Source organism: Triturus cristatus, chromosome 10 (assembly GCF_964204655.1).
Source record: "Triturus cristatus chromosome 10, aTriCri1.1, whole genome shotgun sequence".
Taxonomy (NCBI): Eukaryota; Metazoa; Chordata; class Amphibia; order Caudata; family Salamandridae; genus Triturus; species Triturus cristatus.
In genome coordinates this window covers 209353227-209375626 of record NC_140593.1, presented here as the reverse complement: position 1 = coordinate 209375626, position 22400 = coordinate 209353227, and the positions used below count along the sequence as shown (strand labels likewise).

Below are 22400 nucleotides of genomic sequence, written 5' to 3'. Positions count from 1 at the left end.
AATATTCATGAGCCTCGCATTTTGCAACCCCATTGGGAATCGCTAACAGTGTCTGACACTGTTGTACATTCGCTTTTGCGACTCGCAATTTTTTGCAATTTGCGAGTTGCAAAAGCAAATGGTCATACATCTGGCCCTAAATTCTTTTCTTTGATTCAGATGTAGCCAACATGTTTAATCACAAACTACTTCTTCAGGGCTACAAAAACATTTAAACAATTTTAAAAAACCTATACAAAGCTGTTTTTCTCCAAAAAAATAGAAAAGAAAGAAATTGGCAAAAGGGCAACATATCCACCATTACGAATGTAATTAACAAACATTTCAAAACCCAAGACTATAAGTCACCCACTTAAATAGAGCCATACGGTTAATCAATCACTAAGCCAGTCTCCATTTATTACAAATTTACCACTGAGAATCAGGAGATTTCCCTAAATCAGTTAGTACTTAGCTCTAATTCATATAAATTCGTCATGAAGCCATTTTCCCAAGGGGGGCATGGCTGGCCAGCCTGCTGAGATGGCGAGCATGAGTTCCTCGTGCGCAGCCCCAATTATCCTGCAAATCCTCATTGTGATCCAACCCCGCTGCGCTGAAAGTGGGGTGAACCGACTGGACGTAGTAGTGGAGCTGCTGCCTAAAAATTTGTGAGCTCTATCCCTGCACACACCGCAACAGCAAGCGCACGCCCTACCCCGGCCCAGGACAACATGGCCACGAGCACCTAAGTGAGAGCTGCGGACTGAGGGAGCTCTCGAGAGTCTTGTTTAGGTGGGTTACAGTGAGGCGTGGGGGATGCTTGTGCTCTGGGGAGGACGTCTCCCCCGGGCCGGTGCAACGACAGGCCCACCGTACAAAGTGAGGAGTGAGGGGCCTGTCAAAATTACTTCCGGCAAACCCGGGAAGAGAAGTGAGGCTGCCCGCGAGGAACACTGCCGGACCGCAAGGTCTCACATTGTGAGTGCTGGGCGGCCCCTGCAGGGGAACAGAGCGGTTGGACGCACCCAACCATGCTACGATGAACACACGCGCCCCACTGCTGCCTGGAAGCTAGAAAGCTTTATCAACACAAACACCACGACAAATGGTGTGCACCCTACCGTGGCCTAAGACAACATGGCCGCGAGCGCCTAAACGGGAGCCAGGGGCGGTGGAAGCCTCCAAGCAATTCATTGCGGTGGGCTGCAGCAGGGTGCCCTGGAAGCCTGTGCCCTAGAGACAAGGCCCCCGGCGCGTTGGTTGCAACACCAGAGCCACCAGACTCTGCTGGGAGTGCGGGACCCCGCAAAGATTGTGACCAGCAGACCCGGGACCAGAAGTGAGGCCACCTGAGGGGGGGATCTGTCGGATCGCGTGATCCCCACGTTGTGGGTGTCGGGCACCCCCTGTAGGGAGAACAGAGTTGCAGGGTGCAATCATCCAGACTGAGAAGAACACAGTGCCCCAATAGAAAGGTACAGCCCGCGGTGGCAGATAATAACAGCGATGGGCTGTGGAAGTTCACGATATGTGCGGGGCGGCTGGCCCGGGCCCTATGACACAGCGAAAAGAAGGATCATTCATGAACCTGGGTTTGGCACACTGTACACGCGGGACCTCAATATAGCGGAACAGGCATAAGGGTGTGCAAAGCCTACTGAACACAGCACAACCTGTGGTAATAGATCGGACGTGAAAGAAGGCAGGGGAGCATTGAGTGGCCACTCAGAAAGGTACGATAAGAGCTTCGGTGCAGGGAGGCATCGAGGGGCGTGTTAAGCACCAGCAGGTGCAACCTGCTGAGAGCGTGTACTCCTGGCGAGCGTGATCCTTCCCAGACCAAGAAAGTCACCTAAAAACACACAAAGCAAGAGAACTCACGCCGGAGTTAAACCAAGAAAGCAGACCCATTTGACACCTTAGGAGTGGGGGCATAGGCACCGAGGAGAACGCAAACGTCTCGCATCATGCCACTGCCCCAGCTGAGACCCAACCTTGGAGCTGGCCGGTCCTGGCCATGAATGCCTGAATACATATGCATCTGCCTAGCCCAGGGACTAACTGCACACAGGGACACAGCTAGATGCATCAACTGACTGAGGCGAGCACCACACGGACACCCCTTGAAGCAGGGACATGGGTAGAAGAGATCCAGAGAAGTGGGGAGTCCAGACAGAACATCGCCCACAACCAGAATAAATGCAGTGTCTACGCCTTGGACCCCCGAGAGCACAGGAAGCACACAAAGGAGCACCCCCTCCCTGGCTGCAAACGGTGGCCGTGCAGCACACACGGCGAACCCAACTGGTGGAGAAAAAGGGGGATTCCTCCAGAGGCAGCCTCAGGGAACTGTAAATTTGCGCATTTGTAACGCATAGTTGGGAAATGTGAGGATGTTGCCTCAAAGGCAGTGGACGGGCCACCTGCTGTGTGGCACCCATAGCCAGTTCCAAACACCCTGGTCTATACAGGGGAATAACCCACCTGTGCTCCTGGCTGCTCATGCGATGGAGGTCTCTGAACCGCACCTGAATGCCCACCACGCAGCAACTGGTCATGGGGCGCCTCCAAAAGAATGCACAACAAATGGCAGCACAATCCGAGGCACATGACATCCAGCGCATGGAAGCAAGGAACACTAGCGAGACCCAAAATACAGCGCTCTCCACTAAACTGGCCACAGTGTTGGCGGCAGTGGACAAAATCGGTGCAGCCCTAGAGAGCTCTCGGAGCTCACTGGAGGCAAAAATAGACAAGGTCGCCTCAGACTTTACATTACTAAAAGCAGACCATCAAAAACTGGCCGAGAAGGTCCAAACCAACACACAGACCCTGGCAGAACTGAAACCTGTAATGCGCATCCATGCATCAGCGTTGCAAGACCACAGATAGAATAGATGCCCTGGAGGACCGGCTGGAGGATGCAGAGGGTCGCTGAAGGTGTAACATATGCGTAGTAGGCCTTCCCAAAGGAGAGGAAGGACAAGACCTAGTGACACATGTGGAGCAATGGTTATGGGGTATCCTCCCAGACAATGTGCTCTCACCACAATTTTTAGTTGAGCGGGCTCACAGGATGCCAGCCCGTCGACCGCCTCCGGGGACCAGGCCGCGGCTGCTACTCTTCAAGCTCCTCAACTACAGGGACAGGGATACAATACTGAGGGAAGTACTTAAACTCACTGACTTGTGTGTACAGAATCAAGTGGTAATGATGTTCCAAGACTATACTATCCAAGTTCAAAGGCGATGGGGCTCATACCATGAAGTGAAGAAACAACTGCGTTCCCTGAGCATACGTTACTCTTATGTTCCCGGCAAAACTGTGAATTGTCTGTGAGGGCCAGATCAAATTCTTTGAAACGCCATCGGAAGTCTGGGATGGCTTGAGGAATAGGGCCAACTGACACGACCCAAGCCACTGACACAAGAGCACTCACCTCACAGAGACAGGAGGAGCTGCTGCCGCGGGAGGAGGACATACCCGAAACAGTCGCGTCCACAGAAAGGAATACCATACATGGAGCAGAGAGAATAGGAACATCCCGGGTTCTCCATGCAGCAGCGGCCATGCAAGCTGGCTCTCAGAGCTGGGACCCTGGGCGTCATATGCAAATATGTGACGTTACAATGTGATCAAAGGGATCGCGGAACGTTACATCGCAGTTTTTAAAAATGCAAGTTGTTACGACAACTTGCGCTGCAGGGCGCTGGACTTAGGAATAGTATGATTTACTATTCCAACACCAGTCTACGTACAGTAGGGAAGGTGTTGGAATAGTAAATCATTCTATTCCTAAGGTTAGAGCGCCATCCAGCGCAAGTCATAGCGTGGTAATTGATGTTTCCCGTCATACGCCCCAAGCCGAACGCCTGACTGGATCATCCCCAGCGACGTCTGAAGATTGCGACTCCCTCCAGTTGCCAGAGATCACCCCGCAGACATCCAACAAGATAATTTGTATGCCAGACACAGTCCTGTTGTAGAATATACTTTTACTGTATGTATTAACAATAGCACGCTTTCAACCCTATGACACACACAGGCAGAAGTGCAATCCAACGAACTGCACACCCACCACACGGCAGGGTCAATTGACATATTTAGTGCAGACAATATGTCCCCGCTCCTCCGCCTATGGGGTTAATCACACGCAGTGCCCACACAGCGGGGTGGGATAATTTACCACAATGCTCATCTCTCTGCTAGACACCGGGGCAAACACAGTGCAAAGCATACAGCACATAACCCTGTAACCAAGTATGTTACACACACCAGTTGCCACGGTTTGGCCCCATAGTTTGGGCGAGCAGCGACTACGTACTTGCTCTAATGATGTTAACCGTCCTATTGGCGCATCTTTAGCCCCCTTTCAGTTCAACCCAATCCCAATACCATTGGCTGGCACCCTTGACATCGCAGATGATTCCAACTCCCCATGCACAGGGGGCCGCAGCAGACACTCATGGTGCAAGTTAATACAATAACCTGGAACGAAAGGGGCATGCACACGCCGTCCCCGAGATACTCAGTATATGTTTACTTACAGCGCAGGCATACGCAGATCGGTCTCCTGCAAGAAACACCTTACCCAAGCTGAGGTGGAACATCTCCATAAACGCTGGAGGGGCAAAGTGATTAGCAAAAATTACTCATCGCAGGCCCGGGGGGCGCTGATATGGGTTAAAGCAGGTGTACCCCACACAGTGGAATAAGTGGCTATAGACCTAGAGGGTAGATACATCTTTGTGATAGGTAAACTGAATGGGCAGAGGCTGCTCATAGGCTCGGTGTACACGCCTAGCGTAGACCAAGATGCGTTCCTCCATAAACTGACTGACATACTCACTAGATGGAGTGGGATTCCATGGATAATAGAAGGAGACTTTAACGCAGTCCTAGACGTACATCTAGACAGGTCATATTCGCCCCTAGCACGCACACAGGCAACCTCCAATGCAAAAACGTTGAAGGATTGGCTCACTAACTGGTCCTTAACTGACATCTGGCACACAACCCCACGGCATGCATATATTCATTCTACTCCACCGTCCACGACCTACACATCAGGCTCGACCGATGTCTGGGGTCACAGGTGCTGTTCCCACTCAAACACACTGAGTACCTGGGGTGCACACACTAAGAATACAATCCCCAATTATTACAGCTCACATGGGACGTGGGACGCCTTCCGAAACCTACATGGCACCTACAGCCAGCGGCTCTGGAAGATCAGGCATACCGCTCCTCACTGGGGACCGCAATGCTAGAATATTTCAAAAACAACAAACATTCAAGGGAAGATCATCTCCTCGAGTGGGACACCTTTAAGGCAATGATCAGGGGTCACTGCATGGGAGCTAGTTGGAACATACGCAAACTAAACACGGCGCTAGGGAAAATAAAGGGGAAGCTACTGATATATGAAACAAAACGGTCAGAAGGGAGTGGAAGCACAAACACATTACTCTTTATGGGGGAAGCAGGTGGACTTGCTAGGGCAACTCCATTGCCATAATTATGCAGTGCACTCAGTGCACACACACGCCACTGCAGATCGAGCAGGCAGAACACTGGCATGGCTACTGCACCAAGATCAGGTGCGACACCCCATATCGGCTCTAAAAATGGACACGGGCTTAATGGTATACACGCAGCATGAAATACACAACACAATGTTAAAACATTATACTGAACTATACCAATCCAAAATGACCCAGGCAGAAAGTCAAATTGCTGCATTCACTAAACTTGCTGACAGTTACGCCAGGGCAGAGTGAGACACTCAATGAACCCATCACGCCCGAGGAAATCTGTAGCACAGTTATGGCACTGGCGCGTGGGGAAAACCCCAGGCCCAGACGGGTTCCCAGCAGAACTCTACAAAGCTCACGCCACGATACTGGTCCCCTATCTGCACCTGCTGAACGCAATGACCATCAGTGAACAGCATCTCCCTCCATCCATGAATGCTAACTTAGTGTCCCTGCCTAAGCCCGACAAAGACCCCACAAAGACAGGCTCTTATAGGCCACTTTTCAATGAAGATTACAAAATACTAGCGAAGCTCCTAGCAGAAAGGTTGGCACAGGCGGTTCCCACCCTGGTCCATAGCAATCAAAATCGTTTTGTACCCTCTAGAAATACCTCCTCAAACTTAAGGCGCTTTCACAGGATAGCAGCATACTCACAAACTCGATGGCAGAGAGCTGGCTGCCTCATATTAGAACTAGAGACAGCATTAGATTCTCTGGAGTGGGGCTTTCTATTTGCAGCGCTTAAAAAATACCAAATGGGGGGGGTTCTTTGTGGACATGGTGAAACTGCTATATATAGCCCCTACTGCACGTGGGAAGACAAGCCCCTATATATCCAACCTGGTAAAAGTGCACAGAGGAACTAGACAGGGATGCCCCCCATCTCCGCTGCTTTTTGCCTTGGCCATAGAGCCCCTAGCTGAAGCGATACGGATGGAGATTGCAGTCAGCATCACATTAGGAGATGGCACACACACAATATCCCTGTACGCAGACGATCTCTTGCTATACATACGTGATGTTCACTGCATTCCACAGAGGCTAAAAGTAAAACTAGAACGCTTTGCCTCAGTATCATTACCTCGGGTAAACGTCAAATCCTGCCTACACTCCTTCAATGAGCGGTGCGAAGATGCAGGATATACGGTCAGTGGCACGGGAGTCCGCTGGTGTGCAGACACATTCTGCTATCTGGGCTTCCACACATACAGAAACCCAACAGATATGTGAGAGGGTAACTTGGGCAGAGCCCTGACCGCGGTCGGTTCTCAGATGACATTTTGGCTCACCCATTATCAGTAACAGGCAAGATAGCCATAGTAAAGATGGTGGTACCGCCTAGGCTTTTCTACTACTTTACAAATCTCACACTATATTCACCCAGCCTTCTTCAGGCCCCTGGAAATATTAGTGAAAGACTTCATATGGGGAAGCTCCAGACAGAGGGTGGCGATTGGCAAACTATCTGCTGGTAGACCGAGGTGGCCTCACAGCCCCACATTTTGAGCAGTACTACTTGGCAACCCAAATACAATGGGTTGCCAGATGGTTTACCGACCGTCACAGGGGGGACACAGCAACCACCCAACCCCCCTTCAGCTAACAGATCTGGCAATGTTTTTTCACCCCTGCTCAAAATCCAAAGTGCCAGACTCGCTATTGCTGAATGTAGCATACAAGTGCTTTCGCAGCATACTTTACATCACCTGCACAATCACACCATATGCTCCGGCTCTGCCACTGGAAGGCACACCTAGAGGGGACATGATAACTACAGCAGGGGAACTTAGAAACTGGCATGCTTCTGGAATCCAAGATATGGGAGATCTGTACCGGGTGGGCACCCTAATCCCATACACAACGTTAGCGGAAGACGACGAGCTGCCCCGGTCAATTCCTGTTACACCGCTCCCTAACTGCAGCAGTCACAGCCAAGTGGGGATCCAATAAGAAACAAAAAAGTACTCTACCCATATGTTTCAATAAGTACACAGTATCATCTATTAAATTAACGACACTGTCTGGACCGAACAAAAAACAAAAAACAAAACACAAAAGAGTATTTGAATCCAAAATAGAAAATAGTGATAATATTTGTATTTTATTAAATTTTTATGCAAGTTTTTTAAATATATATAAATGTAAATAAAGATAATTTATGTCTTTTGTGAGACAAAGGAAAACAATTAATAGGTACTAATACATAAAAATGACTGACAAGTCATCCGCAATCAGATACAAAGGTCCCGGTAAACCGTCATTTAATCAAGGCATTCACTCAACCTCAAACACAATTCATAACGCAAGCCAAATAAACACATCACACTCAAACCAAGGAACAACCTAGATATGCTTTAAGGCCCCACCAAACCTGAATACAAGAAAGACAATTCGGTAAATGCTCAAATAAGTACAAAATAATAATGTTACAAATTCGAAGAACAGAGCATTAGCATAAATACAATCAAAGAGAAGGAGGGGGGGCCCGTTCAAAGCGCCGACGTGCGTTTCGGTGAAACAACCCTCAATAGGAGTACCACCATCAGCAGGACGCAAAAAACACAGTACAGAGAAGATATCCAGGGACCTGTCAAAGGAGATGCAAAACGAAAATATATATGTTTCAACATAAACAAATATCCATATAGCACATACAGAGAATATGATTGATATTGTGTTAATAAAAATATTCAAAAAATGGTCATCAGTACAGAGTGGCATAGGAAAAAACGTATTCAAGTTTTTAAGCTTTAAGAGCACTAGAGTCAGACATTCGTGCCAAAGACAAGGCTAGTATCAGAATAAGAAAAAGAAGAAATAAGATTTCACAACATATTAATTAGAGAAATAGGTGCAGTCACTGTAAATAAATCAGTAACAAAGACAATAATGAAAAATGTGTTCAATAAAGAATAAATAGGAAAAGGAAGCCAAAACTTTAGGTTCCTTTAAACCTAACTGAAACAAAACCAATAAATATTCTCTAACAACCACTTACCTGAGAATAGGAACCATAAAAAATAATGATCATAAAGCTTACCTATATAAATATGTAGAGGCTGTTTAAAGCTCTCAACTCTCGCGACTTGAAGGTAACAAGGCCACAGTCCTAATTGGAAATTAAGGTTATGGAATCTAAAATAAAGAAAGAAAAAGGGGGAAAAACAATAAAAAAAGAATGAAATCACATATAAGAGCAAAAGCTCAGCCAAAACAACCATAAGCTAGATCATAAAACAGAACGGAAAATTACCATTCTTGCAGGCTGTGCAGAATCGCAGAAGATTTCAAAGACGCGATCTCCAAGAATGTTTCAAGGAAGCAATCTCCAAAAGAGTTTCAATATTTGTAGAACGGCCGCAGTATCTACCCTACCCTTGAGAGTCAGGCAGAAAAGAGAGAAATGAGGCCACGTTACAAAGTATCCAGTATACGTAGTTAAATCTATGTTCGAGTCTGCCTACAAACTACAATCGTATCAACAGACACGCTCAGAAAGTATAAATACCTCACCTGGTTAAAAAGCACAAGAATGAAGCGAAGCGAAGGCAAGACTCGATAAATACTTTCTAGGCATAATACGAACAAACTGCCCACGTTTTTCCGAGGATCGAAATCAGAATCAGATAATAGGCATATGGCCAAGCTGCCGAATAAGAAAAACAAAGAAAAAAACTAATTAAAAGGCAGTTTGTTAACATAAATCATCATTTCTTATCTGCATGGCTGTAAAGGAGGAAAAGCGACAAATGCCATTCTAACAAACCTTAAAACATGAAGACGGCGCCGAAAACGATTCAATCCATCATAGAAACGATGTCCAAACAAACGAGTCACAGGTGGCCGGAAAGAACGGCAAAGCGGAGGAGGGCCTTAAGTAGCCAATTCAATCTTTCATAGGCCAATCAAAACGCATGATATAGAAAAAAACGATACCAATAGAGATAAGCCATACAGTCGTATTCTAAGGAAAGCCAAATTAAAGAAACAGAACACACTCATAGGGAAATAGTGGAGTGCAGATAATCGCTTCCGTTGTATCCCGTTATTAGCGAATATGCCAGGGCTCTCAAAACCGCCCAATACTGGTTGCCAATAAAGAAAAACAGTGCACACTCATACGAAATAATGAAGGGCAGATCATCGCTTCCACTGAGCACCACAGTTAGCGAAAATGCCAACGGTCTCAAGGCGCCCAAAGAAAAAAAATATATAGAATAAGATAAAATAAAAAATAAAAAATAGAAAATCCTATAAGAGTAATAGAACAGAGCAAAAGCAAATCGCCATCCAAAGTGGAATAAAGAAGATATAGAAAAACGATATGGTTCTAATTAAAACCGAAAGATGGTAGACACTTTACAAAAACTAATAGCACACCAGATGCGAAATTGCCATATCAGACAGAAAAAGGAAAAAGGAACAACAATGCCTAAAAAGTTTTTTTTTCTACAGGATCGTGGTTTCCCATGGGAGCGATTCATTCAATCCCTTATCTTTTGAATTAAGAACAAAAATCCAAAAGACTTTGCGCTTCTTACGTATATAGTTGGTGTCAAGACCCTTTTGGGGACGTATTTTCTCAAGAATCGTTCAGCGGAGATCCTCCACTGTATGATTATTTTCCATCCAATGTCCTACAAGCGGTGTTGCAAGTCTAGACCGTCTGATATTCGACTTGTGTTCACCAATACGAACTCTGATTTCTCGCACAGTTTCACCTACATAAATCAGAGGACAAGGGCATTGGACGGCATAAATGCAGTTCGAGGTCCTGCAGTTGGTCATTTCCTTTAGTTCAGTATTGAAACCGTTGATACAAATTTGGGTGCCAACAATGGCATTCGCACATGCATGGCATGTGCCACATCTGTGATTGCCTTTGATAGGGGAAGCACCTTCAATAGACTTTTGTATCCAGGCTTTCTGGTCTGGATTTCTCGCTCTAACCAGCAGATTCCTCAAATTTTTGTTTCTGCGGAACGCGAAGACTGGCTTCGGTAGATGGACTGTTTGTTCACCAAAATTCAAAAGGTGCCACTGAGAGTTTACAATCTGCCTGATTTTGTTGTTAATAGTCGAATGTTTCGTGACACAAACAAGCTTGTCTACTTGTTCCTGATGTTTAGGTTGGAACATAGAGTCACGGTTGTAAAAACAAGCCGTTTTAAGGGCTTCCCAGACCTTTCTGGGTGGATATCCCCTTTGAATGAACTTCATCTTCATAGTCTCGGCATGACAAAGGTAATCCTTGATGGAGGTACAGTTTCTACGCAATCGCAAAAACTGACTTAAAGGAATACCGTACTTCTGACTTCTGGGATGGAAGCTCTCAAAATGAAGAAGAGTGTTTCTAGCTGTAGGTTTTGTATATAGGGATACCATGAGTTTGAAATTCTGGTGTTCGACCCAAACATCAAAAACTCAAGTTTTGAAGTACTAATATGGACAGTGAACCTGAGGTTGATATCAGCAGCATTCAGCCATTCAATGTACTCATCCAGAGTCGTACGGTCACCGGTCCAGATGAAAAAAATATCATCTATATACCGTGACCAATGGCGCACATTCTCAAAAAGTGGGGAGACATGTCCGCCGAACCAGTGACACACCTTACCATAAAATACCTACATGTCATGGGACGGGGTGGACACCTCACCAAATGGTTCGCAGCCTCACTTAGGCACCACACGGCGATAACTCTATCGGCCCTCTGCCAGCATTGGGAGACAGACATGGGACGCCAGTGTACAGACATATTGTTGTCTTAAAAATTAAACTGTTTCTTGAAGGAACATTTTATTTTGCAAAAGAATTCACTAGTTTGATCTTAAAAACTGAGGGGCATATTATCAAGAAACGGCGTTAAAATTATTGCCGCTTTAGCGGTGGTAAAGCGGCAATAATGGCCTTGATAATATGCCCTTGTGAATTCCCATAGAAGCCCAGGTTCACACCAGAACCTGGGCTTCTATGGAAATTCTGTGCGGCATATTATCAAGCCCATTATCGCCACTTTAGCGGCAGTTTCCTGTCGCTAAAGCGGCGATAATCTTATCGCCGTTCCTTGATAATATGGCCCTCAGCCTTTCCTGGGGAATGCTTGGAACATGCTTCAGTGTGTTGGATATAAGAAACTTTTCCAACTTCCGAAATATCTCCACAGAGCAAGGTATAGATTGGAACTTGGCATGGTGAAACAATCTCTAAGCATAGAGGTAGACTTTTTGTTAAATTCTACATTCGTATATTAAAAGCACCAGAAAACTCACTCAAGGCTTATCCCAGATCCATCTTCGAGAAACCGGTTATCCATGGAATAGATAATTACAGAGCACTGGATGCTATTCCTTACATGACATGGAAAAATACCATTAATAGACAGGCACAAATGGCCTCATTTCTGCAAGATCAAGCCCTAAAATCCTTTGAGATTCTGCGCCCATTAAACTTCTTGTACTTGGTTACAAGAGACCAGCCCTATCCATCTGTTGTCATCAATTGCAGAACAGGGGAAGAGATCATGTACATGTGCCTTCTTGGCCTACCAATATCAGATTACAACCTGGCAGGGGCTGATTAAGAGGTGCCTGTTGGTTATGTGAATACACTCGAGAATCTTGGTTGCATCATCTGTGCTTCTGCCTCGCCATCACGGCTCAAAGGAGAGCCCTACTCAGGCCAATATTCTTGAGGCAGGGGGCTCGTACCTGCATAGAGGCATCTGCAGTAAGTTTCTCTACATCTGACGCTCCCACTCTTGGACGTTGAGGGAATATTTGTAAAAAAGACTCCGAAACACTGTTCATCTCCGTCTTGGACCCCCCAAGTGAGGCACCAGGTCCAGAAACTGATAATGGACGGTCATATTATGAAAACAAGAACTAATCAAAGCTGTTCTCTGCACTCGCTTTCTTTAGGAAAAGGCTTAGGAACATGAACAGTACTGGGCATGCCCGCGGGTAAATTGCACTGCATTATCTCTTCTAATTCAAAGGGAGGCCCATCCTTGGCAATCTGACCTTTTAAAATAATCATGGAATCTCTTATTAATTCTAAAATCTCAAAACAATTACTCACCTTCGATGTACTTTAAACATTGGGGCAGATTTACAAGCCCCTTGCGAGACATTCACGCCGCCGTTGCGTCACTTCTGTGACGCAGCGGAGGCGTAAACCATGCGCCATGTAGCGCCTTATTTACAACGTGATGCATCTAGGGAGATGCGTCACGTTGTAAAGCCCTGCGCTACATTAAACCTGCGTCAGGTTTAATGTATGCAGGGTGGGCGTTACGTCGGAAAAAGCCTCGGAAAAGTGATGCAGTGAAATCTACAAGATTTCACTGAGTCACTTTTCTGACGCTGCTGCGTCAAAACCCTGCGCCTGCTTGAAGCAGGCGTGAGGCATTATGCAGCATGTTAGGTATGGGCAGCCCCTGAGCATTGCTGGAGTTGCGTCGTGCTTGCGACACGACTCCAGCATTGTGCCGCCCCGTATGCCATCAGATGCGTCACGCATCTGTTTATCCTTGCGCCACAATGCGCTGCATTGTAAAATGTGGCGCATCTGTGGTGGCGCAAGGGTAAACTTGCGTGACGCATCTTTCCTGGCGCATCCCTGCTGATTTGCAGGGATGCGCCAGGAAACATAAATCTGCCCCATTGTTTTTATGTGAGATTAACCAAAAATATATTTTAAAAAGTTTTTTTTCATATGTACACCATGCACCAGCACTTTAGACGGTTAGACCAAAACCACACTTTGGTCATTTTGAAGTAATTAAAAGTTTAAAACCACATAGTTTATTACCTTAAAGGTAACAGAGCCATAGTGTTTTGCATTTGTTTAAACGCCGATAAGTGGTTACATACAATTTACTGTGTTCTACTATTGCTACAACCCATTAGATACTTCCAGTTAGAAAACACATGAATTAAGCAACTTGCCGTTTTTAGTACATATCTTGGTACAGGATTCTTAACCAATTGATAACGTTATGGTGATATGATAATGCATCTGGTAAAGAGAGTTTTCGTTAACATCATTGCCGGTTTTTCGATGGAATAATCTTTGCTATTTATTTTTTTGTTTAAAGCTTTTATCTCTTTTTTAATGGTTTTAGTTAACTGATACAAATATCATACATATCATATATAATATAACTAAAGCTGTTGGATTTGGGACCAAGAGGCTCTTGTCATGTGTGTCCTGCATGGCCATTGTAGTTTTTCCTAGGTTAGCCTCACTGCGCACGTTGTAGGCCGCATTTTCATTTGCACACTGTACTGTCTCATTGAACCTGCATTTATTTTTGCGTTTGGATGTTACCTGGGATTTAGTCTGAACACTCTAGACAAGGTCAAACAGCAATGCCCCTTGTTAATCTCTCTGTTCAGGTACTAGCACCTAGTCATAACATGAGAACGCAGCTGCTGTTTATGAGCACATTCACCATGTCATATAAGTGAGTACAACAGAGTAAGAAAACACACAGAGGGAGAGTTCTGAGACAAGATCATTGCGGCAGAGTAGAGTGTCCATCTGTGTATGCGAAGGTATGAGGTCCATTACTAATCCCAGAGATCTTTGATATATAATCATTTAGCTTCAGTAGAAAGGGGGGGCGAAGTAAGGCTAATCTGTCCAATACCATGTCATGACTTTTTATAGTATATGATTAAAAAGCCATGCTAATTGTATCTTTGGTATGCATTTGTCTTCCAATTACGGCACAATAGTTTGAATAAATATTCTAAACTGCCTTTGTTTCTTTGGTTTATTTTACTTTGGGCGAGTACGAGTGATAGAGCGAAAAGAGATGTCCTGCTATTGCGATCCCTGAGAGGGTCGAGGGGGTTGTGTTCTGTCAATTAACTTTCAGTGTCTGTGGTAAGGATAGGAGGACAAGTGAGGCACTATAGCTGGAAGGGCTCTGGCTCATAGGTACTGAGGTAGTATGATGACTCAGGGCCCCATTCACAGAACTAACTTAAGACAAAATCCTAAACTTACTACCATTTTCGTATTCACAGAAGGCACTTACTCATTTTGGTATTCACAGAAGACACTTACTCACTTCGGTATTCACAGAAGTTAGGAGTCCTAACTTTAGGACCCCTAAATGCCTTCTGTGAATACCGAAAGTCTTAAAATTACGATTTTTCTCAGTTTAGGAGTCCTAAAGTGAGGACTGCTAACTTTACTACTAGTAAACTGAGAAAAATCCTAATTTTAAGGCTTTCGGTATTCACAGAAGGCATTGAGGAGTCCTAAAGTTAGGAGTCCTAACTTTACTACTACTAAATTGAGAAAAAACCTTATTTTAAGACTTTCGGTATTCACAAAAGGCACTTAGGAGTCCTAAAGTTAGGAGTCCTAACTATATTACTACTAAACTGAGAAAAATCCTAATTTTAAGGCTTTCGGTATTCACAGAAGGCATTTAGGAGTCCTAAAGTTAGGAGTCCTAACTTTACTACTACTAAATTGAGAAAAAACCCTAATTTTAAGACTTTCGGTGTTCACAGAAGGCTTTTAGGAGTCCTAAAGTTAGGAGTCCTAACTATACTACTACTAAACCGAGAAAAATCCTAATTTCAAGACTTTCGGTATTCACAGAAGGCATTTAGGAGTCCTAAAGTTAGGACTCCTAACTTCTGTGAATACCGAAATGAGTAAGTGCCTTCTGTGAATACCAAAATGAGTAAGTGCCTTCTGTAAATACCAAAATGGTAGTAAGTTTAGGATTTTGTCTTAAGTTAGTTCTGTGAATCGGGCCCTCAGTTCCTACATGCCGAGGATCCCATGATCCCAAGCATAGTTTTGTTTCTGAGTAGAATCCCTGCATCATTCTGAGTCAGAGGATGTTGCATTTCATAGGCTCCAAGTTCACTTCACCTCTGGGAAAGACTTGCCACCTCATCTGGTCCAAGGCTTTTTTGGGGGGGTTCTCAAAAGCCACAAATGGAGCAAGAGTAGAAGCTGTAGCCAGGCAGCTCTCAAGGAGATCTGGTAGATTTACAAACCAGGGCCTGCAGAACCAATTTTCATGGTAGTTTAAAGTGGAGAGTAAATTGAACAAGGTTTTCTTGCCCACCTTCGGTGTTTCCTCCCCTGGGAAGCCTCAACACCTTGTACGCATCCTCTAGATGTAGGAAAAATGGCACGAGCCAAGCCAACTGCTCTAAAAGTTTCGCCTGGCCCCTCCTGCAGCTCTCAGAGTCGAAGTGCATTTTTAAATGCATCGTATCTCTCTCCATTCATGGGTTTCTGAGGATTCAGTCCACAATGATCTGGCGGGCGATGCTAGAGTCAGGAGTCTTCGTGCATTTTAGTTTTCTCTAGTAGGCAAATAGGAGACCAGCCATTAGTGAGCATTAGTTCCAGTCCTTGGGTGCCAAAAGGAGTCAGAAGTCCTTGAATCCTTATATTCCATCTAAGTCTTCCTAATTCAGATTTTGCCTTCCAAAATCTAGGAGTGTTTTGAGGAGGTGGTGGTAAGGTGCCTGTAGTATCCTGTGCAATAGTCAGGAATTGGAGAACTCACACCACCCAATCCTAACTATTTTTTCAGCAATTCCCTGCCTCCTTTGAGGCACTTCCTGTATCATTTACTACAAAAATTACCAGAATCCCTAATTTAAAAATGGTTAAACACTTCTTCCATTTGAAGGGTCTCTGGCACTCTCGTGGCCGCTCCCCTATTTAAATTGGGTGTTCTCCCTTCTGTTAGAATCAACAACTGTTTTCAACCTTCTTCATTCCAGATAGATAGTCCAGGAATAAATGGAATTATAATTTTAGTCCTAATTTTCATCACCGAATCAAAAGAAGTGTGAAGGCTGTCCTTTGTTCTGCCCCCCTCCAACTAGAGGCTAATCCTTGTTAAGCTGCTGAGAACACCACTGCCTTTCGTAGCACAGGCAGCATCAAAGCCAAAGCTATTGCCCTCTAGAAGAAGTGTCATGGATATTTTAATTCCTGTAATTTGCCAGTTAGCTGCAGTGCCACTGTAGAATCAGCTATATCTAGTCCACTATTCATCATGTACATTAGATTACTACTAGAGCTGATAAAACACCAATGTCCTAACTTTCATTCATACAAAGCATCAAGAGTGAGACTGTTTGTAATGTTTTGTAATGACCACGCCATGAAAAAACAAGCAATCTCTCAGAGATCTTTAGCAGGTGTGTGTATATTCTCTTGACAAGATATAAACAAGAGTGGGCTAGAATGCAGTATTGATATTTAAGTGTTATTTAGTATCAGATGTATTATCTTTCAGATAGCTGTTCAGGCATCCTTAAATTCACTGTCATCACCAACCCTTTGCTAGTGGTAGTAGAGATTTGATGAGTTGGTCTCCTCCCCTCCAAACCAATCTTGGTTGAGTAGTTCATACCTCATACATCAGACAGAGGGTCAGACTTTCATCTTAAAGGTTGGGAAGAGTATTTATAATTCATTTGATATACTCTGTGAGCACCAGTCATCAGAGATGACCTGGTTTTAATGTGAGAACAACCTCTTGTCTACAGGATCTACTCCCAGGTGCCCCTGGCATTTGCCCACCGCCCCCCCCCCCCATATCGTACCAAATCATGTTATTGTTGTATCAAAGTGCTGACAGCAAGTGATAGCGTTCTGCTCTGATGTAAGTATACTGGTCTTGACAGTATGCAAGTTAGGATGTTACAGAGCCCATGGCTTTATTGTGCACAGAGGGGAAGATTTAAAAATGTTCCCACAGGACAACAAGCAAAGTTACTGTGCTGCTTTGAGTGAAACTGAGGCAGCAGAAATGCAGCATGTTAACTAACATATGATGCATAGCAACTAAGATATAGTGCACACCTTCTAGCGCTAGTAGTATTCCATGGTGCAAGGGTGCCTGAATTACAGACAGAACTGTATTTGTGAAGGAGGGGGTACATTTCTGTGCAAAAAAACTCCTTAAAGGCATTTTCCTCTTTCTATTTATGCTGCGCACTACAGCATGCATAGAGATAGGAAGTAAAAATATATATATATATATATATTTCTCCCTGCTACAGGGAGGCATAGCTCTTTTATGTATTCCCCATTTTACTAACTTTAGTAAAAATGGGAATGTGTCAAAATCCATGAGTGGATGCATAGGAACGCCCATGCGTCACCCATGGATCACCTCCCTAATGCAAAGTAAACAAGGCAGCTCTATGTGATGCCTTGCTTTCCTTTTTTAAGAAAATCCCATTCAAGGCCACACACATCTGATTTGCATAGCTTTGTAAATCATAAATGACATTTTGAGTCATGGCTGCAACAAACAAATGGCACATCCACGATGCAAAATGTTAGTAAATCTGCCCCTGGACCTTTACATATTTTGTCCCCACTACAAACATTAGCAATTACAATATACAAAAAGGCAGGAAGCTGTATTAATCTTTCTGAATTGCATATTTGATTAGTTAGAATGCATGCATACGTAACATACCCTGGTGTTTGAAATGTACCAAAGCACCTATGCCATTCTAATATTCTTTTATCCAAAGCACCAGGTAGCTTTGATATTTGTAGCTGAACAAGTTTGTCTTCTATTAGGAAATTAATGTTAACTGAAATAAATTGCAAAACCTGTATCTGGGTGACCTAGGAGCTCTCTCAAAACACGCTGGATCTCTCCATAGTGTTGAACAATGGACCACACCGAGGGGCAAATTTGCAAGCCCCTTACGCCAGATTTGCGCCGCTGTTGCATCACTTTTGTGACGCAGTGGCGGCGCAAAGCCAGCGCCATGCTGCGGGCTATTTACAACATGACGCATCTAGGGAGATGCGTCACGTTGTAAAGCCCTGTGCCACATGTGGGCGTTCCTGCACAGGAGGGGGCGTTCCGGCGCAGGAATGCCTCCGAAAAGTGGCTGAGTGAAATCTACAAGATTTCACTCAGTCACTTTTATGGCCATGCTGCGTCAAAACCCTGCGCCTGCTTGAAGCAGGCATAAGGATTGACGCAGCATGTTAGGGATAGGGGTAGCCCGAGCCTTGCTGGAGCTGCATCGCGCTTGCAACGCAACTCCAGCAATGCGCCGCCTTTCCGCGTGGGGGATGCAACACGCATCTGCCCATCTGTGCGCCACGGTACGCCGCATTGCAAATGGTGGCGCACGGGTGTGCAGATGCGTCGCAACTCTTCTGGCGCATCCCTGATGATTAGCAGAGATGAGCCAGAAGTAAATCTGCCCCCTAGTACCTCAGATGCATTTTCTGCGTTAGCTGTGTCCAACCAGCTTCTGTTATGACTTACTTAATATTTGGATGGGAGGAATCAGAATATGAAGCATGGATCCTGCAATTCTTATTTGCCAGTGAGCTACAGAGTCACTGTAGGTTCAGCCATGTCTGTTCCACTATTCATCATGTACATTAGACCACTATTACAGCTGACAAAACACAAATGTCTTAAATTTCATTCATACGAAAGCAACACTCGAATCTTTGTGAGTATAAATGGACCAGGAAATTAATTTCAGTGGGGTTGTGGGAGGTGGACTGAGCTTTAACACAGTCACTGGTAAGATTGGGGCTGGTGCATTGACACTAGGGGTGGAGACCATGGCCAGGGAACAGGTTGATTAGTATTGAGGTCGGTTCTCATTGTTAATCCCTCAATGGCAATGGAAACATGTCCTAAAATGATTCATGAATAGCATACAGTAGAACATTTTACAGGCCTGGTGCTGAAGCCCACACAAATTAAGGTAGGCTAAGGCTATCGAGGTACCTTTTTCTTGTTCATCTAAAGAGAGTGACCGCTTTCATATTATATGATGATGCCTAGAAAGTCTAGAGTTAAATTGCCTGGTAGCATGTTATAGAAATGATGATAACTAAGCTGCATATATTATGACATTAGAAACAGAATTCCTTCAGAAACTTCATAGACTGGCGTATGAATGCGTGCAACTCTTACATTGGCAAATAATTTTAAAATCTATGCCGAGATAACTCCATTTATCCTCCTCTCTTCTGAAACCAGAAATGTCTGCCACGTACATGAGTATCGAAGTTGGCAAATATGCCTCCTAATAATGTTTGGAGTCCTACTATCAGATTTAAGGATATCATGATTCAAGGCATGGCTTTCTAAATTCAAACGCTTTCCTCCCTAACATGTCTTTGTGACACAGCATCTAGCCCTCAAGAGAGGCATAATTTGGCACAATAACAGGGGGGTGGGGTGGGGGTCTTCTACAAACAAAAAGCTAGTCAACTGAACAACAGAGGACATATAGAGGACCATGAATGGAAGGATTAACTTTACACTTAAAGTCAAACAATATATTTGTTGAACATGTTTATGCTTCAATTTCTGGAAATCGTTGAGGTTTGGCAGAGCAGAGTTAAGTTATTAGTTCAAAAGTGTGTCACTGAAAGATTGAGATTTTCTGTATTTGAATTTTACATTTTCTTAACATTTTATACAATCTTGGTTTCTGGCACTCCTGGCTTAAATCTAATGCACAATTTAAATGACTTCCTGCCTTCGATTTTTTAAACCTACCCACAAAAGCCATGACCAAGCCATTACACCAATGTATTTTAGCCAACAGTTGTACTCTAGTCTAAGTTCACTTTTACAAAGGAACGCATCTGTTCATTACCCTGGAATTCTGCAATGAGTGCCTCACCTTTTTCTGGTCTGCTGTGTTTGTAGTATTCTCTTTCTCTCATTCTGCTTCTAAGCCTGTTTGCTCCTAACGATTTCCGAACATTGGGGCTCATTACGATGGCGGTCGGATTTTATCCGCCAGCCACCGTAGCGGTGATTGGGTCCGACCGCCATGCGTGCTGTGGTCCCGCCTATTCAATTATGATGCTGACAGCCGCACCGCCGCGATGTTGGAAGGAGCATGTTGTGCATTTCACTGCACTTAGTGGCAGGCACTACACTGTGCCTGCCACTTGGTGCAGTGAAATGCCCAGTGCGCTCACACCTCCCCCCAGAACAAGGGGGGCCCGAAACGGGCCCTAGAAGACATTCTCCACCAGCCTTTCAATGGCGCTTCAACCACCACGGAAAGGCTGGCTACCGCCGGCATCATAATTGTGCCGGCGGAGCCTGCTAGGCTCTGCCGCCATTGTGAGCATGCTGACCGCTCCGCTGGACAATTGTGATGATTGCTACTGGCAGAAAAGCGGCAGATGGACTTTTCCTCTGCCGCGGTACCCACCGCCATCATAATGTGGCGGGGGTATTTTTCCACCATCGTAATAAGCCCCATTGTTTGGTCTTTTTTGCCTGTGATTTTATTTCCTTTTCTCCATTCATGTGAAAGAGTGACCTAGCTCTGCAGTGTGATAAGCTATTACTAGCTATGTGTCTCTCCCTACCTTGCAAAACACCTAGGTGGCTGCCACTTTGAGATAGCTTTAACACTAAAGGCCCTATTACGAGTCTGGCATACTGAGGACTGCCATACTAGTGGTGGCACAGTGGTGGCGAATCCAGCCGCCGATGCACCGATGGTGCGACTGCCCGATTACAATTCGGGCAGTTGGACAACCCTGGGACCAACGGCTCTGCCAGGGAACCACCGTTCCCTGGCGTAGGAGCAGCTGGCAGAGACTGCAGCATGCTTGGTAGGACAGCCATGGTCTCACCAAGCATATTACGAGTTTCCTCTCTACCAGGCTTTTGGAACCGCCATGAAAACCCTGGTGGAGAGGGAACAAAGGGGACCCTACAGGGATCCCCAGTGCCTCACACTTATGTGGATACACACAGAGGGGCAGAACGTTTGCCCCCTGTGTGCATTCACATAAGTTCCTGCAGGGCATGGACTTTCGAGTCCATGCCGTGCAGGAAACTTGTAGTTCGGTTCCATTGTGGTGCCTTTTTTAATGCAAAACTGCCTTTCAAAGAGGCTCCGCCATGGGACCACCATGCTGTCCGCCTGCCAGACTATGTAAAAGTCATAATCTGTTGGGCCGGTACTACAACCTTTGGTGGAGCGTTGGAGGGGCTCCGCACTTATGGCAGAGACTCTGCACATAATAAGATTGGCAGTAGTAAAGATGCTACTGGTAACATTGCTTTCACAAAAGTTTAAGTTTACCTATGTAATTCCGGCTCTAAAAATGCCATGTTGCCAAATATTAGGAAATACATTTTTATAATAAAATAAAATATAAAAATTCGGGTGGTGGCTAATTTGTTAGCCTGTTTATAGAAAACATGCCCCATTGCTCTCCAGCATTCAGAATCCTGATTTTTCACTGTTGAGGAGGCTCCACAATTACTGCTGTAGTAGGGACTTGGGCATATTTATCAAGAATTCATACAGTGCAGTGCAGAGTGCCACCTTGCTGCGTGACTGCGAAAGGTCAGAGATGTGCTGTATTTAAAATAATACGACACATTCCATATTTTCCAAAGTGCTGACGTACAATGTGCTCTCTAGCGCCAATGCAAGCCTATGAACCATAGTGCAAGAGTGCCTGCGTTGCAGGCTAGATAGTTTTTGTGCAGGAAGGGACACCTTCCTGCAGAAAAACAATCCCCTGAGGCATTTTCCTATTTCCATGTATGCTGCAGAATGAAGCACACATAGAAAGAGGAAACAATGAGGAGAAAAAAATGATATTTCTCCATCTCTCACCTCCACTGGGTTTGCGTAGCAATTTTGGCACATTCCCAATTCCTCTACTTATGGTTAATCTGGGAATGCATCAAAATCTATGTGTTTTGCTTGAGAACACCCATGCACCACCTATGAAACGCCTCGCTGGGGCAGAGTAACTCATTGCAGCAATGTGCACTGCTTTGCGTTACTCTGGATTTATCAAGCCACTTAGAGCTACGCAAAGGGGCCTTGCGTGGCCTGATA

At 45.0% G+C, this 22400-nt stretch overlaps 1 long non-coding RNA gene across 1 annotated transcript; it reads right to left on the bottom strand.

The window, feature by feature from the left end:
* Positions 1-7602: 7602 nt before the first annotated feature.
* On the bottom strand, positions 7603-9367 carry LOC146789217 (uncharacterized). Its single transcript, XR_014969770.1, has 5 exons — positions 9287-9367; positions 9034-9166; positions 8774-8896; positions 8561-8655; positions 7603-8107 (listed from the first exon to the last, which is right to left on the bottom strand). It is a non-coding gene; the product is annotated as an uncharacterized LOC146789217 (long non-coding RNA).
* Positions 9368-22400: the final 13033 nt, after the last annotated feature.